A 12,413-nucleotide genomic window follows, 5' to 3' on the forward strand; every position below is an offset into this window, starting at 1 on the left:
GTGGACAATTTGGGACTGCAGAGACTGGGCACAGCCAGTATCAGGAAATAAACATGTTTTAAGACTTATAAATTATTCATGATTAATCAATTGTAGGATAACACAAAATTTGCAACCCTAGTCTGGAGAGGTGACATGACATTAACAGTTAAAAGTAACTAATACTCTGAGTAATTTTTGCAACAAGTACTCTGTACTTTTACTTGAGTATTTTTCTAACACCGTACTTCTTCTTGTAATTGAGTAATATTTTAGCAATGCAACAGTACTTGTACTTCAGTAAAGATTTTCAGTTCAGTTCCATAACCCATTTTTCGGACAAATAAATTCAACACAAGAGGTACAAAAGGCAAGACAGACTTATTTACAATTATACAACACAGAGTTGCATAGCGAGGTTTTGTTGTAGTTGGATGTTGCGTGGCAGAGAGCTGAGGATGACTGAGGCAGTCTGTCAGCCTGAGGAAAGAAGCTGCTCCTTAGTCTGGGAGTACAGGAGCAAACACTTCTGTATCTGTGAACAGGCTGGGCGTTGTTCCTGTAGAGTGGCACAACATCATGAATTAATTTATATCAGACACATATCTTTACTTCTTAATGAATGTAGGATTAAACTGAGATACTTACAGCAGCAGGAGGAGGCCAGAGGCTCACAGGAGCTTGTTGATGATACCAGTGTGAGAGAAGGTCAGCTGAGGTGTTTGTGGAGGAGCTGTAGCTTGTGTCTGCAGAGGAAAGCCAGCCAAATCCTTAAGATGTTTCTCAAACCAAAACCATAATTTCTAAAAATGATGCAAGAATTGTTAACATTTCATAATAGATAAGATACTTACAAGAGGAGGAGGAAACCAGAGGCTGAATGGTGCCTGTTGCTGGACACCAGTATCAGAGGAGGCCTTGATGTGTATTCATCAAGGTCAGAGGAGACATTTACAGAGGAGGCGTAGCTTTGTCTTTTCAGAGGCGATGGGTATGGTGAGGACGGCATTCAATGAGGTACCTTAAGAATTTAGAGTGGACAAAAGATAAAATGAAACATACAGTCCAATCCTTATTTTTTTTTCTCAAACCAAAACCTTAATTTCTCAAAATGATGCAGAAAATCTTAACATTTCATTGGAGAGTTTTTTAAAGATACTTACAAGAGGAGGAGGAGACCAGGGTCTCATTGGTGCCTTGATGTGTAATTTTCAGGGTCAGAGGAGACGTTTACAGACGAGGTGTAACGTGCATCTTTTCTGAGGCAATGGATATGGTGAGGAAGGAATTGAAGGAGATGCCTTAAAAATTAGAGTGGAGGAAAGATAAAGTGAAACATACAGTCCAATCCTTAATTTTTTCTCAAGCCAAATGTTAATTTCTCAAAATGATGCAGAAAATCTTAACATTTCATTGTAAAGTTTTTAAGATACTTACAATAGGAGGAGGCGGCCAGAGTCTCATTGGTGCCTGTTGCTGGAGGATGGAATGCGAGATTGACAGATGGATTGGTGCAGCGGCAGCAGTAATGCGGTCGTTGCGCTGGTCTGTCATGGGAAAGAAGGAGCTGAGCCAAAAGGCGAAGCTCTCGATCTTCCGGTCAATCTACGTTCCTACCCTCACCTATGGTCATGAACTTTGGGTCATGACCGAAAGAACAAGATCTCGGATACAAGCGGCTGAAATGAGTTTCCTCCACAGGGTGGCGGGGCGCTCCCTTAGAGATAGGGCGAGGAGCTCTGTCACTCGGGAGGAGCTCGGAGTAGAGCCGCTGCTCCTCCATGTCGAGAGGAGTCAGCTGAGGTGACTTGGGCATCTATATCAGCACGATGCGGTAGCAAGTCAGGCCGCCCTTTGGAGCTTTGGACCTCTGCTGCTTTTTCTCCTCTTTTGCCTGCTTTTCTCTGTCCTTCTCGTTTTTGAGTGCCTTTTCCCCTCTTTTTCTTGTGTTTCTCTCTTCCTTCTCCCTCTTGTATGCCTCTTTTGCCTCTTTCTCTTGTCTTTTTAGCTCCTCCTTCCTCCTCTTGTATGCCTCTTTCTCTTGACGTTCTCTCTCTTTCTTCTCCCTCTTGTGTGCTTCTTTCTGCTCCTTCTCTTGTCTTTTTTTCTCCTTCACCTCCTGCTTGAATGTCTCTTTCTCCTCTCTCATTTGTTTTTTCTTTCTGGCCATCCATTCTTTCAGGGATTCCTTTCTTGCACCCTCGTCCCTCAGCTGGCTGTCTGATGACTGTGTCTCAGGCCTCCTCCTGGCCCAGTCCAGGACAAAGGACCAGGCCAGCCTTGTTCTCTCATCCTGTTCCTGTCTGCGTCTCTCCTCTTCCTCCTGCCTTCTCTGTATCAGCTTCTTTATGGTGAGCTCCTGAATCAAGGCCATTCTTATGGCTCTTCTCTTTTCCAGCTCCTGCTTTTCTTCATCACTTAAAATTGGAGGCTCCTTCTTTTGCAACTCCTTGACAGCAGCCCTTATCCTCTCAGACCTCCTGTTTGCCTCCTGCTGCTCTCTTTTTTCCTCTTCTTCCCTCAGCTTGTCCTTTTCCCTTTTTGTACTTGTCCACTCTGGACCTTGACCAGCTCTTCCTGCTCCTGTGTGAGACAAGACGTGCTGGTGTCTACCTGTGCAATGGTAAATGGGCTGGTGTCCTCATGAGGCAAAGGGCTCTCACCCCTTTGCCCCGGTGCCTGTATGGTGGTGGATGGGCTGGTGCTGTCACAGGACAAAGGTCTGCCACCCCTTTGCCTGTGTGCCCATGCGATGGTCGATGGGTTGCCATCCCATGACAAAGGTCTGCCACTGCTTTGCCATGGTGCCCTCATGGTGGTAGATGGGCTGGTGTCATCATCCCAAGGCAAAGGTCTGCCACCCCCTTGCCAGTGCGCTCCCACAGTGGTATAAGGTTTTGAGCCTCCACGAATCAAAGGTCTGCCACTCCTTTGTTTGTGCGCCTTCATGGTGGAAAGAAGGACGAGGCCTCCAGAAGACAAAGGTTTGCCACCCCTTCCTCCAGGCTCCTCCATGATGGTAAGAGGGCCGAGGTCTCCTGGAGACCGAGGTCTCTCAAAGGATTTCACTCCAGAACTCATGGTATGTTCAAGAACCAACTTTGAAGAACTGCAAACACAAACACACACACTGATTATTTCACTGATAAACAGTTTGCAAACATCCTGCTTCACTTTCCTCTTCCAACCTACAGTGACTGTGAAACAAGTGAAAAATGAGACAGCAGTATCTGAGGCCAGTGTTTGTTTTGTCTATTCTGGGCTACAGCAGAAACATGGCGGTACAACATGGCAGCCTCCACGGAAGAGAACCCACAAACTCTGTACATATTACAAATGATTCTTATGTTCAGGTTATAATACACTAATGCTAATGTGACTTTATTTTTATTTTTTTACCAAGAAAGTTCACAAAAGTACACTTTTCAAATTTATTTAAATGCAAATCCTAATATGACACAGTCCCAAAGAATTAGCAGCACAGCTTTGAGGCAGCTCTGAAAGAGTTTTATTGAGGTGAATTAATCTATTTCAGAGATATGGTGGCTGTGGCTGTGGTCAAAGCAAATTTCTTCATTTATATTATTGAAAAGGAAATAACAAAACAAATTTATTGGTAGAAAAAACAAAATCTGCCACCCTAGCCACCAAATTTAACACTTTTTATGTGAGATAAGCCAGCTTTTTACTCCATTTGATATTACCTATAGACCTATTAATCATGCACAGACTGTTTTTAAAATACTGGAAATAACAGAATCACAACTGGAAAACACTATCAGCTCCAAAACCATCAAATGACACATTTTCAGGACTGTCTTACTAAACCACGTTATTGAACACTTAAAAAAACTTTTTGTATGATTTATACAAAACCATCAGTAGAGGTGACTCACTGAAATGTGAGAAGTATCTTGGAGTCACATTGGACTCAAAATTAACCTTTAAAAGTCATGTGAAAAGGAGTAAAACACAGTAAAATTAAATTGACCAAATTCTAAATAGATTAGGCCGTTTCTGACACTTAATGCTGCCCAAATATTTTTGCACACAATGATTTTGTTCCATATCGAATATTGTTTTACTAACTAGTCACTCACAAATGTCACAACACGTAAACCAATAGAATCACTTTTCAAGAAAGCCATAAAATCATCATCACAACATTCTGGGAAAACATAACTTGTTTCGCTTTGAGAATTCTAAATACTTTAAATATGCTTATTTTATATTTAAGACTTTTGCGTGGGCTGCCCCCACCTCCTCTAAATGAACACATGAAATAAAACACACTGTAGTTTTTCTTTTTTTAAAACCTGTTTTGTAAATTTGTATTTGTACATTGTCATTGTAAGGTCTCTTGTTGTTGTAACCCTATGGATTAAAGATGAAAATTAGCATTTTTGCTGTAATCTGGCATGTTTACATTTTGTATTTTTGAACTGATGTTAATTAACATTCACTGATGCTATCAAATAAACATAAAGTAAACAATTTAAATATTCAATGTCTGCCATAATCTGCAAATAAATCCCAGTAAATTTTAGACACTGGACCTTCAGTACGCTGAATTGAGAATAAAGGCAGGTCAACCAGAAAATATCCCTCTAAAACACTGAAACATATAAAGACCAAAAGGTTTCATCTAAAGACTAGCTGGTTTTAAACTGAAACCAAGTATTAATAATGTACAAATGTAACTGACATTAGTGGACATTTAAAATCATTCTATTTATTAACATAAACACTTATTTTTGCAACTTGGACTATTAATGCAACAAATAATGCTGATAATAATCTGCCAAATATGTAAATATACATTTATATAAACAAAGAGCATGACAAATTATTACTAGGTGCATTCTACAATATTTTGTCATTAAAAATAATAAAAAAATAAAAGCATATTATGTAAAACAGTCACAGTTGATTACAGTTTTAAAATATGTTGATAATATTAGTCAAGTTTCAGACTATTCTGTGAGCTAAGTGGAGCCAGACACTGGAAGAAGCACTAATATAAACAGCATTAGTAATTTTTAATTAATCAAACATGAAAATCATTGAAAAACTGCAAACAGCGATTTAAAATAAGAATTTTGGAGTAATATTTACTTACATTTTCTTCAATTCATTTCACTCAACATGAAATTTCCTCTAGTATTAAGAAGAAACTATAAATGCATTTATGCTATTATGCTATATCAATGCTATTTTGCATTTTAGACAGCAAATAAAACAAGTTTACTAGTTTAAGTTGTGTTGTGTGAAACAAAAACTGCAGTTACATTTCTCTGATTACAGACAAAAAAATGTACATTTTGCTGCAATGTTATTTGGAAAGCAACTCATAAAAATGTATTTACTTCACATAATGATGCAAGGAAAATACATTTACTCCTTTCTGAGCACAATACACTTCAATAAAACCAAAACACACGAGCAAAAGGTTCCGTTGTGATGTCACTGACCCTGACGTGATGTCACTGTCAGAGTTCTATTTCTTTTTAAGGACCGGCAGCCATCTTGTCACAAATCCATATATAAAAAAAATATTTTTTAATGACTTTTTAAAGTGTACTTGCTATATTAAATCAGTGTTTCCTGACCATTTTCCCTGCCAGACCCTGACTAAGTGACATATTTAAGCATGTTTCATATTATATTCAATACACTACAATAACCAGACAGAACAACTGTTTAACTTTACAATTAACCAAAATAAAGAACACAGTCACTGCAGGAAGTTTAAAATGAGAGATTTTATTGAAATTTAAGCATATATTTTCCAGTGAATATTGCATCAGAGATATTTTTTCCCTGATATTTATAACATTTTTTTCCAACTCTATAATATAGATGCATTATGTTTTTGTTTTGTTTTTAGGCCTATTAAGTATTGTAGGTAACTTTTCTTTTGACAAATTTAGTTTTTTCTTTTCTTACTTCTTTCTTTTCTACTGTTCTGATGCAGGATGAGGCTGTTTATCAGAGTGTGAAGTCTCTGTGAATATAGTTTATGTTCAGGTCTGCACCCCGTCTTTATCCTGTCAGATATTTTTTAAGTTTATATCTTAGAGTGCACTTTAAATTTTAAAGATAAATTAATTAATTAGTCTTCACAAGACAATGGCAAGTTTTCCCTTTAAAATCAAGAAGACCTTGTTACCCTCTGTGAATCTTTGGCAGCCCATAGTGGGGGTCAGGACCCACAGGTTGGGAACCAGTGTACTAAATCACCACTGTCACTGTCTGAAACAATAGCTTTTAAAAATGGAGTCAATAGTTGTCTTTAAAAAGATAGTTCACCCAAAAATAAAAAAAAATCATCATCCAATCATGATACTCGCTGTCCATTGTCACATTTGATTGGGGCCAATCATGATACTCGAGGTCTAATGTCAAATTGGAAGGAGACCAATCATGCCGCGGGGTGACATTGGACGTAACCAACGTAACTTCTACGTAGCCAACTTAACTTCATTGTCTTTGCGTACGTCGCTGCTGACAGATGGAAAGCTGCCCCCAGCAGGTGAATCAGGAGACAACTTAACATCAAAGTAAGTTACTTAACTACTTCATGTTTTCAGTCTAGCTCTTAAACAGTCATAAATGTTATATTTCCATCCGTTGAGTATTTTTTATCATTTTGTTTGAGTGCCATGTTACTGTTATACAGCAACCACAGCATCGTTAACTCTACCGTTATCACTAATAGTAAGTAACTAATAGCCTGCTTTTTTCTTCTTAAATATTTGGTCATGTTATGCTTAACTTTGTTAAGGCATAAACCACAGATTTGGATGTTATCTTTCGCAATGGAATAGCTTTGGGAAAATAAGTGGCAAGGCACATAATGGTAAGTAGGAATTGATTTCCACTTTTAGTGTGGGATAAAGGACCAACACAGTCCACTAATACCCTTTCAAATGTTCCGCCTATTGCAGGAATAGGATGCAGCGGGGCTGTCGGAATGCTTTGATTTGGTTTCCCTGCAATTTGGCAAACATGACAGCAACGACAATGTTTGGACATGTCAGTTTTAAGACCGGGCCAAAAGAAATGTTTGCGTATGTTTTGATACGTTTTTGTTATGCCCAAGTGTCTGGACCACTGGCCTTCGTGTGCTACAGATAGGATATGTGGACGGTACACAGTGGGGACAACTATCTAGTAGACAGAGTCTGACTCAGGTTCAGCAGTAGCAGGGGACCATTTCATATATTGTCCAAGAACCCCTGGCGATGGTTTCTGTATCCCCCTGGATACAGAAACCATCGCCTGAAGTGACTGATTCCTGTATAATAAAGATGTAATTGTAATACATGGTATGGACGTAACATTAATGGCATGTGTCAGCCCTCTACAGCTGTATTGCTCAGTGTGGTCATTACACTCAATAACACTCAATCAACTGAGATCGACTCTACATCTTAGTGACAGATTTTAACAGTCAGTGTTGGCGCACATGGTAGTCAAGAGCTAGAAAGCTGCTCGGATTCAATATTAATCTCTCTGAAATCCAATAACAAACGGAGGCAGCTGCCTCAGTCAAACGGGCAGGAAAAACAAAGATCACGATAAAAAAAATGTGGGAACATATAAATAAAATATTTTCTCTTTTAGATGCTGATTATCTAAACTCTAAGAGTCTGCACAGTCACGCTCTACTTCTTTTGCTCATTCTGTCTGAAAAATTAGTCTTTCATTTAATTTCCAAGGCTCTGCGTTAGGGTTTGCATGAAGATAAATCGATCCCGGTGGACCAGCAGAAAATGACGAGTAGCTGTTCTTGTCCTCAGGTAAGATATCAAGTTACTGCAGACACTTGGTATAAAATACTGTTTTGAAGTGCAATTAAGAAAAGATAGAGGAGCACATTCTGTTTCCTGTGCTGAGGCAAAAGAAAATTAAAACAGGGCTGAAATTTCTCTTGAGAGGTAAATGCAAGTCCTTATCTTGTTGGCTGAGGAAGGAAGTTTGTCCTTCATTTCAGAGGAAATTAGAGGTAATGTAAGGACTTCATATTGTCAAGTATGAGCACAAATTATACATTAATGGAAAGCTGAATTCTACAGAAAATTCATTTGTGCCGATTGTTATATCCGAGAAAAGTTTCATGTCTGTGAAGGTCACCGTTTCCAACAGCTGAATACCAAACTGAACATCACCCGTTGAAACGATTCCAGCTTTTGAATAATTCTCCTGCAGAGTGAATTTTAGAGCACATTCATATTCATTTGATTTTATACAGAAGCAGAGTCTTTGTGACAGAGAAACATTGTTTTTCATTTCATTTCAGGTCACAGACAAAGAAACATTGTAGAACTAGAGGGACAAAGACCTCCACAATGGCAAATAATCCACTCTTCTATGATAGAAAATATACACGGTACAATATGTTTAAAACTATTAGAATTGCAGCATGTCAAAATATGGTTGTGCCTAACTGAAACTGTCACACAGGGGGCTGCTGTCAAGCGGGGACAGGAATTTGAACCCAAATGCAGACTAGGCAACTAAGCAGGGAGTTCAAATGATTTAATAACAGAAAGTGAATGTACAGATGAGCAGTCCTCAGCTCAGCCTTAGTCCTCCAGCAGCGGCCACGTCCTCACACATGCAGTCCTGCAGATACAAAAGGGACACAATTAACCATAGACATGTATACGTAGACGCTGCATTGGCATTTGGATTATACATCAACAGTACCGCCGTTTTCCAAGGTCGAGACTGGGGGGCTGTGTCTTTTATCATAAAAAAAACCCCACTATAATATTCATTTAAATTTTAAAAAGTGCAGCTGTATTTAAAGGTTTATCATCTACACAGAATGAGAAAAAAAGGTTTGATTTTCTCTTCCAGCTTTCTCCACATAGATCATAACCCCTTGAATATACTATAAAATGACTTTTTTGTAATTTAAGTTTTTATTTATTTAAATATACAAAACAGCATGATTAATAGGCAGTAAAATATGGTGAATACAGATATTTATATCCAAATAATTTAACAACCACAGCAGTACAGTCAGATAATCACAGTGACCCTGCAGAACTATGAGCAAAAGAACTGGTCTGATGACCTCTTAAAGTTCACTAACTCTAGCTAACATTTGTTCCTATGGTACTATTTCTAACATAGATTTGATCTATTTTTTTAAAGTCTGTACTTTTCCAAAATCTGAGGATCTCCACATTTATCACTGCCAAATCATATTTTGATATATTTGGCATGTTTGGCATCATGCAGTCTTGGTGATTTAGGTTCTGTGGTGCCTAGTCACTTCCCTGTGTTCTAGAACTTTTTCCCAAAATGGGTAAACAAGTTTACATTCCCAGATTACACATGGAAATATTCCCATTTGTGCCTGACATTTCCAACATAAATCACTGGCCAATGAGCCCATCCTGTAGAACTTAGAAGGAGTAAAATGAAATCTATGTATTAACTTATATTGAATAGATTTCCTCCAAGCTATAATTAAAAAAAACTATAATTGTCTGTTCATTTCTGCTCTGTAGATCTCCAAGCTAATCAATTAATTATAAGTTATGGAAATATTACCACATATAACTTCTTCTAACAGTTTTCAGCAGTTTATTAGCCACATGGTTTCATTCAATTAGTCGGCCACCACCAACTGCATGTAATTTCCCTTTATCCCACTAATGTGTCACTAAATGCCATGACAAAGTGTAATTATTTCCTATTTATTCATTACTCTGTGGGCCATAAGCATTTAAACCCAGGAAGACTTTGCTAAGTCGGCTAATATCATATTAAGACACAGAGGATTGTAGGTCAGACAGTGTCATACATGTTACAATGACTCCTGTCACCAGCAGCTCAGTTTTTATGTTGAAGTTAGTTTGTTTTTTGCAAAAATACTGTCATATACTGCAGTGTTTCCCAAACTTTTTTCCCCAATTTTTAAAAACAATAAACCATAGTTACAGAGTTCACAACAAGCCTTATCAAGTTAATTTGTGTATTAATGAATGTTTCTGATCATTTTTACTAACATTTCCATATCACCTTATATTATCTTGACGCACATACAGATATTTAATAGATAAAAATAAATGCATTTAGGCTGAGATAGCAGGACATTGAAATCGTTTTTTCCCTTCACCAAGAAAATATATCAGAAAAATAGTTGAGATAACTCAAAACTTCATGGCAGCTCGCCTAAACACTTTACTCAGTTTTTGAAATACAATTTTTTGGGTGGGCTCTTAAACTCAGTTTATCTGAAGAAGAAATGTATATTATCTCAGCAAAACATTACTAGTTGGTAAAACTTTTTTCAGCTTGAGTTGGGCTCAAAACTTAAACTTCCTTTGTATATGAGACTAAATAAGTGCATTTAGGCACAATTAACAGGCTCTTGTTTTTTCTGTCACAATATTCATATTTTAAATGTTTATATAAAATCTAAAATTTTGCAGAATTTCTTCCATAATCTTATTTTTAGGGGACTCAGATAAAATCTCCTGAGACCCACCTGTGGCTCACAACCCAGTCTTTGGGAATGACTCATATACCGTATACCCCAGTGAAATGTCAGGAAGGTATGAAGGTATGACAAAATAAATACCGCTCAAGCCTAATTTCTATATTATCTGTGTCTAGAAGCTGGCCAGCCGGCCCAAAGTCTGCGTCCAACCCTGCTGTGTCTCAGTATAAAGTCATGGGTCAACCCAGGTCTCCTATAGCCACTACATTACACAGTATACCATGTTTCCATCATGTATGACTTGGACATTCATTGAATGAAAATGCTTTCAATGAATAATGGCAAAATCATTTTCACTCTGTATTGTTATAATAACATGAGTGCAGACAACAGTCAGTAGTAGAGTTATCTGCTGCTGAGCCTGGTTACTTTGTCCACTTGCCTTGTGCCCGTTGGTTTTGGGTTTTGTAGTTCATTTTCTTGTGTGTCTTTGTTGCCTTCTCTTCCTGTCTTTGTCTGTTTTCACACCTTTTTGACATCTGATTATTTTCACCCGTGCCTGATCACCTCGTGTCTGTCCCCTCTTCAGCTGCTAGTTCAACTTCATTTTTGTGGTCAGGACTCACAGTTTTCTTTGTTTCTCTTTGTTTTGTTTTTTTTTGGACTGTTTATTGGACTCCAACTTGTACATGGATTTGGTTTGCCATGTTTGCTGATCTGCTGGTTTTGTATGTTTTTTGTATTCCAATAAACCCTGGATTTTCACCTCAGCTTGTTACATGTCTGCACTTGGGTCCATTCTGTTGTTGCTTGACATTGTGATACCAGTCCCTGCCAGCATTCCCTGTTAGTGAGTTAGTTAATTTAATGGGTTCTTCCTCAGCTCATTTAACACCCTTCCACGAAATTTCTTGAAAATCAGGCCAGTAGTTTTAATCCTGCTGATAGAAAAACACATTGACAAATAGACAGCGCTGAAAACATGTCTTCCTTGATGGGGATAAAAATGTTCTGTTTTTGCCTTTTGATGGGCATTTCAATTAAAAGGCAGCTTGTTATTTAAATGGTGTGATGTGCACAGTGGATCAAATAAAGAGCATGCACTGTGTTAACTGATCATAATTATGTTCCAGACTGTAAATATGTTTCATTAAAATTCTGTCACAGTCTGCTTTTGTGACTGATTTTCCATCAGTCCATTAGATTCCCTTCGACTTTCCCTCCTTTTCTACATCACCTGACTGCTGCACCCATTTACACACCTGGTCCCGCTCTCTAAATGTGAAACTTTGCATTTCTCTACATGTTGAAGGTGTGTAGGAGGCTCTGAGAAGAGCGATAATCAGTGTTTCACGTTTCATGAGTCTGGACGTTGACGTCTTTCTTGTAGTCTCTCAAAGATGTTAAACACGACAGCATGAGACTAAAATCTGTCTTCATCCGCTCTGACATAAGCCGCAAATGTTAGCATGTCCAGCTAACTAATGCTAGCTTACTAGGTGCAGTAACTTTACCTCCAGCCAAACTTGTTAGATCCCACTGCATCTGAATTTGTTCTGTGGGGGTTTGAGGAGGAGGATGTGGGCTGATGCAGAATCAAAGTGGGCTGATGCATCTCTCTCTGGCTCGCTGTCTCAGGTCTAAGCTGAGTTAGCTTAGCTCTTAACCCGGCTGGTCTGGTTGGGTGACCCATCTCAAGGTCCCCTGCACTGATCGAGTTCCTTTGCTTCCTTTTCCCACATTAATGAGTGTATTTCTGTCATCTATCATGTAGATATACCTGCTGTATTTTACCATCTGACCAATGATTGCTGAGATGTAAGCTAGCTTTAGCCTCAGTCTGTTAGCATTAACGTTATATCATGTACGCAGCTGCTAGGTACCTTTACATGTTTAATACACTTTCACAGCGTTCTTGTTTTAAGACATGTCAGATGGAAACATTAAAACATCAGCTGGAGATTTCTCAGCTTAC

Source organism: Lutjanus erythropterus, chromosome 16 (assembly GCF_056507025.1).
Source record: "Lutjanus erythropterus isolate fLutEry1 chromosome 16, fLutEry1.hap2, whole genome shotgun sequence".
Lineage (NCBI taxonomy): Eukaryota > Metazoa > Chordata > Actinopteri > Lutjaniformes > Lutjanidae > Lutjanus > Lutjanus erythropterus.